This window comes from Pristiophorus japonicus, unplaced genomic scaffold (genome assembly GCF_044704955.1).
Source record: "Pristiophorus japonicus isolate sPriJap1 unplaced genomic scaffold, sPriJap1.hap1 HAP1_SCAFFOLD_130, whole genome shotgun sequence".
Taxonomy (NCBI): Eukaryota; Metazoa; Chordata; class Chondrichthyes; family Pristiophoridae; genus Pristiophorus; species Pristiophorus japonicus.
In genome coordinates, this window is record NW_027250967.1 from 1,124,976 (window position 1) to 1,131,562 (window position 6,587).

Sequence of the window (6,587 nt, forward strand, 5' to 3'; positions counted from 1 at the left end):
CCCTTTTATATCCGGAAGGTTGTTTGTGTCCTCCTCAGTGAATACCGAACCAAAGTACTTGTTCAATTGGTTGTTCCCCGTTATGACGTCCTCTGATTCTGACTGCAGGGGACCTATGTTTGTCTTTACTCACCTTTTTCTCTTTACATATCTATAAAAACTTTTGTAATCCGTCTTAATGTTCCCTGCAAGCTTCTTCTCGTATTCCATTTTTTCTGCCCTAATCAAACCCTTTGTCCTCCTCTGCTGAGTTCTAAATTTCTCCCAGTCCCTGGGTTCGCTGCTATTTCTGGCCAATGTGTATGCCACTTCCTTTGCTTTAATGCTATCCCTGATTTCCCTTGATAGCCACGGTTGAGCCACCTTCCCTTTTTTATTTTTAGGCCAGACAGGAATGTACAACTGTTGTAGTTCATCCATGCGGTCTCTAAATGTCTGCCATTGCCCATCCACAGTCAACCCCTTCAGTATCATTCGCCAATCTATCCTAGCCAATTCACGCCTCATACCTTCAAAGTTACCCTTCTTTAAGTTCTGGACCATGGTCTCTGAATTAGCTGTTTCATTCTCCATCCTAATGCAGAATTCCACCATATTATGGTCACTCTTCCCCAAGGGACCTCGCACAACGAGATTGCTAATTAATCCTCTCTCATTACACAACACCCAGTCTAAGATGGCCTCCCCCCTAGTTGGTTCCTCGACATATTGGTCTAAAAAACCATCCCTTATGCACTCCAGGAAATCCTCCTCCACCGTATTACTTCCAGTTTGGTTAACCCAGTCTATGTGCATATTAAAGTCACCCATTATAACTGCTGCACCTTTATTGCACGCACCTCTAATTTCATGTTTGATGCCCTCCCCAACATCACTACTACTGTTTGGAGGTCTGCACACAACTCCCACTAACGTTTTTTGCCCTTTGGTATTCTGCAGCTCTACCCATATAGATTCCCATTATTAAATCCCCCTTCTCATCTTCTAAGGGACCAACATTTACTTTAGTCACTCTTTTCCATTTTACATATCGGTAAAAGCTTTAACTATCCGTTTTTATGCTTTGCACAAGTTTACCTTCGTAATCTATCTTTCCTTTCTTTATTGCTTTCTTAGTCATTCTTTGCTGTCGTTTAAAATTTTCCCAATCTTCTATTTTCCCACTAACCTTGGCCACCTTATACGCATTGGTTTTTAATTTGATACTCTCCTTTATTTCCTTGGTTATCCACGGCTGGTTATCCCTTCTCTTACCGCCCTTCTTTTTCACTGGAATATATTTTTGTTGAGCACTATGAAAGAGCCCCTGAAAAGTCCTCCACTGTTCCTCAATTGTGCCATCGTTTAGTCTGTGTTTCCAGTCTACTTTAGCCAACTCTGCCCTCATCCCACTATAGTCCCCTTTGTTTCAGCATAGTACGCTCGTTTGAGACACTACTTCCTCACCCTCAATCTGTATTACAAATTCAACCATACTGTGATCACTTATTCCGAGAGGATCTTTTACTAGCTTCAATCATTAATTTTCTCTTTACATGTGATGAACTTTTATCCCTATCTCGTTTACATACTGTATTTTAGGAGAATGGTTTAAAATTTTAAGTGCTTATTGTCGTGTATTCAACCAACATTGTAACCCATATATAATCTGACCTCAGTTGTACACTGTGAGAACAATGACCACTAGGTGGTGAACTTGTGGGAGACACTTCTAACCTGGACCTTCAGGTATCAAAGGGGAAGCTTCACCCACTTTCATCACTTGAGTGCTGAGGAATAAAGGACAGGCCACAGACTGACATTCTCTCAAGCATGGGCCTCGTGTGCATTTCTACTGTATAGTAAGGATGTATCAATGGCGACGAGAAACTGGGATTTAAACCACGTGAGCATGGCCTCTAGCAGAATAGACGAGAGATACTGTGTTAAGGAATGGTTTGGACAGAGAATCAACATTGTTGAAGCAACACACAGTTCTCCAGGCAGACAAGGGCAATCGGGTATGCCCCAACATGTAGTCGAACCCAGAGGGGGAGTTCGACAGAGATAATGGCAAGCAGAACGGTGATTCACACCATTGCAAGGGACAATGTGGCCAGTAATGGGGTCATCAACACCTGTTAATGGCACACTCAAGGACAGTCACAGGGGTAGTCAGGGACGATTGACTAGCAAGGAATCTTTTGTTTCCAACAACAGCTCATGTTGGAGGCATGGAGGCACAAACTCAGCCGGAGGTTGCAGAGATGAGCAAAATACCTACAGAAATTGCAGAAATGAACGCTGGGGGAAATCGCTGGAAGCTGAAGTTCAGTGAGTTCATGTGGAGCACGTATACAATTCATACACCAGGACGCCACCGATAATGATGAAAGTGCTCCTCAGTGGCATCCCAGTATCAATGGAGCTAGACACGGGGGCTAGCCAGTCCCTGATGGGTAACAAATAGTTTGAAAAGTTGTGGGCGTCCAAGGCCAGTAGGGCCAAAATTATCACCGATTGACGCACAGCTACGGACATACACCAAGGAGATCATTCCGGTTCTTGGCAGCGCCACGACAATCGTGACCCACAAAGATTCGGAGAACAGGTTGCCACTCTGGGTTGTCCCGGGGGACGGTCCCGCACTACTGGGGAGGAGTTGGCTTGCTGTCATGAACTGGAAATGGGGCAATGTTAATGCTATTTCCTCTGTGGAGCGAGTTTCATGCTCACAGATCCTGCACAAATTTGACTCATTATTTCAACACGGCATTGGCACTTTCATGGGGGACAAGGTAGTGATTCACATAAACCCGGAAGCCAGGCCAGGACACCACAAGGCCAGAGCGGTGCCGTACGTGATGTGGGAAAAGATAGAAGGTGAATTGAACCGCCTGCTGAGGGAAGGTATCATTTTGACAGTCGAATTCAGTGACTGGGCGAGCCCGATTGTACCGGTGTTCAAGGCGGATGGGTCGGTCAGGATATATGGTGATTACAAGGCCACCATCAATCGGGTGTCACTCCAAGACCAGTACCCGCTACCGAGAGCGTAGGATCTCTTTGCGATGCTATCCGGTGGCAAACATTTTTCAAAATTGGACGTGACCTCAGCTTACATGACCCAGGAGCTGGCGAGAGAGTTGATGAAGCTGACCACCATCACGACACACAAGGGGTTGTTTGAGTACAACAGATGTCCGTTTGGGATTCGCTCGGCCGCCGCGATCTTCCAACGAAATATGGAAAGCCTCCTCAAGTCGATTCCAGGGACGATGGTTTTTCAGGACGACATCCTCATCACGGGTTACGAGACTGAAGAACACCTCCACAACCTGGAGGGGTGCTACGCAGACTGGACCGGGTAGGGCTGCGACTGAAAAAGGCGAAGTGCATCTTCCTAGCTCCAGAGGTAGAATTCGTGAGGATGAGGGTAGGATAGACGGGATGAGCCCTACTGCGTCCAAGACGGAAGCGATCCATAGAGCACCCAGACCCCGTAACACGACGGAGCTGCGTTTGTTCCTGGGGCTCCCGAACTATTTGGTAACTTTCTTCCCAAATTGAGCACGCTGCTAGAGCCGCTACACGTGCTCCGAAGCAAAGGTCGCGAATGGGTCTGAGGGGAGAGCCAGGAAAGGCTTTTAATAGAGCACACAATTTGTTATGTTCCAACAATCTGTTAACGCGATATGACCCATGTAAGAAACTTGTGTTAACGTGCGATGAGTCGTCCTATGGTGTCGGGTGTGTGTTGCAGCATGTCAATGCCAAGGGTCAGTTACAGCCGGTAGCTTATGCCTCCAGAAGTCTGTCCCAGGCAGAAAGGGGCTACGGGATGATAGAAAAGGAGGCGCTCGCATGTGTATATTCGGTAAAGAAAATGCACCAGTACCTGTTTGGCAGGAAATTTGAGCTGGAGACAGATTACAAACCCCTCACGTCCCTTTTGGCCGACAACAAGGCCATAAATGCAGACGCATCGGTCCGCATACAGAGGTGGGCACTCACGTTAGCCACCGATGACTACACAATTCGGCACAGACCGGGCACTGAAAAATGCGCCGATGCACTCAGCAGGCTCCCACCAGCCACCACTGAGGGTGCTACCGAGCATGCCGCTGAGATGGTCATGGCTGTTGAAGCTTTTGCAAGCGATGGCTCACCCGTGACAGCCCGTCAGACTAAAGTCTGGACAAATAGAGACCCGCTATTGTCTCTAGTCAAGAAATGTGTCCTGCATGGGGACTGGGCAGCCACGTACAGGGCATGCCCTGAGGAATTTAAACCATTTCACAGGGGAAGGGATGAACTCTCGATTCAGGCCGATTGCCGACTGTGGGGAAATCGCGTAGTCATGCCCCAGATGGGCAGAGAGGTGTTCATCAGAGAACTCCACAATGAGCATCCGGGCATTGTCACGATGAAGGCAATTGCCAGGTGACACGTTTGGTGGCCAGGGATCGATGCAGATCTGGAAGTTTGTGTTCGCAGGTACAACACGTGTGCCCAGCTGGGCAATGCGCTCAGGGAAGCCCCCCTTAGCCCCTGGCCATGGCCCGCCAAGCCTTGGTCACGCATCCATGATGACTGCGCAGGTCCTTTCATCGGAAAAATGTTTTTGGTTGTAGTAGACGCTCACTCCAAATGGATCGAGTGTGACATTTTAAATTCAAGCACATCCTCTGCCACGGTAGAAAGTCTACGGGCAATGTTCGCCGCCCACGGTCTACCGGACATCTTGGTCAGCGACAATGGCCTGTGCTTCACAAGCACTGAATTCCAGGACTTAATGGCAGGCAATGGAATTAACCATGTCAGAAAGGCACCGTTCAAGCCAGCATCAAACGGCCAGGCAGAACGAAAAGTGCAGATAATCAAACAGGGGATGCTCAGAATCCAAGGGGGTTCCCTGCAAAGCCACTTATCACGCCTCCTGTTGGCCAATAGATCCCGACCACACTCACTCACAGGGGTTCCACCCGCAGGGCTGCTAATGATAAGGATGCTCAAATCCCGTTATCCCTTATACAACACACCATGAAAGAAATTATTAAGAGCAGGCGCCAATCACAATATAACTACCATGACAGGAATGCGAGGGCACGATATATTGGTGTAAACGACCCTGTTGTTGTCCACAACTACACTGCAGGGCCTAAATGGCTTACAGGCACTGTGATTACCAAAGAGGGCAATAGGATTCTGGTAGTTAAACTAACCAATGGACAAATCTGCCGCAAACATGTGGATCAAACAAAAAGGAGGTTCAGCAACCCCATAGAAGAAGCAGAGGAAGAACAAGATACAGAGTTCACTCCAGCACAGGTGACCGAACACCGGAACCAAAGGGAGGAGAGCCCAGTCACTGTGGGCAGTCCGGATAGGCCTGAGGCACCGCAAACAGCAGACACACAGGCCAGCGCCCAACAACCGGAGCCCGAACTCAGGCGCTCTACAAGAGAGCGTAAACCACCAGAGAGACGCAACCTGTGATCCCAAAAAGACTTTGGGATCATGTATTCAACCAGCATTGTAACCCATTTTTAAATTCAAAACCTGATAAAATTGACGACATGCAGCCAACGTGCAAAAGTAAGAATTATTTTAATCACCGTTAATTAGCCGATAACCTTCTTCAGAATGAAATAAATAATAATATAATTACTGAGGGACAGTGGTATCTTCAATCATTCATTTTCTCTTTATATGTGATGAAGTTTTATCCCTATCTCATTTACACGCTGTATGAGAATGGTTTAAAATTGTAAGTGTTTATGACCCAGTTGTAAAACCATTGATTGGATGTGTGCCGATTCTTGATAGGAGGAGCACTTGAGACCATAGTTCCAGTTCTATATATGTACCAATAGAATCAATTTCCACCAGTTTCTTTAAACCCAGTAACCTAATTTATTTCTAATGGGCTGGATGGAACATGATCCATGTAAAAAATTGTTATCGTTTTACTTGAACTGAATGCTCATAAAATATTGGAGTGGGAACTAATTGGATAACAGCACTGCTGGCAACATTTGCGGAATAGATTCGTGCAGCCAAAACGCACAATGACAACCTGGGACTGTGCAGCACCGAATACTCGGGGAAAAACAGTTAAACAATTCGTCCCTGGGTGGGCTCGAACCACCAACCTTTCGGTTAACAGCCGAACGCGCTAACCCATTGCGCCACAGAGACTGATGGACGTACAAGGTGCAAGACATCCAAAACCAGGGTGTCAGTCAGTTAAAGCTTCAGATTGCTCCGACCGGGATGGAACTTGTCCACTCTCAGTTGTACTTTTCCCAAATAAATGGAGGGACATTCATTGTGGATGCGTGGAAGCAGTCTGGTTCCGCACACTGCAGACACTTCCATGTCACCGCCAACCAGCTCTCCCCCAACCGGTGTGATCTACCTTCCAGCCTTCCGGTGCCTTGTCTGTGACAAAGTATTCTGATTGTCCCGAAGCCGGTATTAGGTTTGAATTCCTTTTCAGCTCCTGACTGCGGATATTCCTGTGATTAAACGGGAACTAAATGCTTACAGGGACAGTTGGATTCACCGTTTCTTTGCTTGGTGAAATTTCAAAGAATGAAAGCAAC

General features: G+C 47.1%; 1 non-coding gene across 1 annotated transcript; it reads right to left on the minus strand.

The window, feature by feature from the left end:
* Positions 1-6,106: 6,106 nt before the first annotated feature.
* Positions 6,107-6,180, minus strand: trnan-guu (transfer RNA asparagine (anticodon GUU)). Its single transcript has one exon. It is a non-coding gene; the product is annotated as a tRNA-Asn (tRNA).
* Between the last annotated feature and the right edge of the window lie 407 nt (positions 6,181-6,587).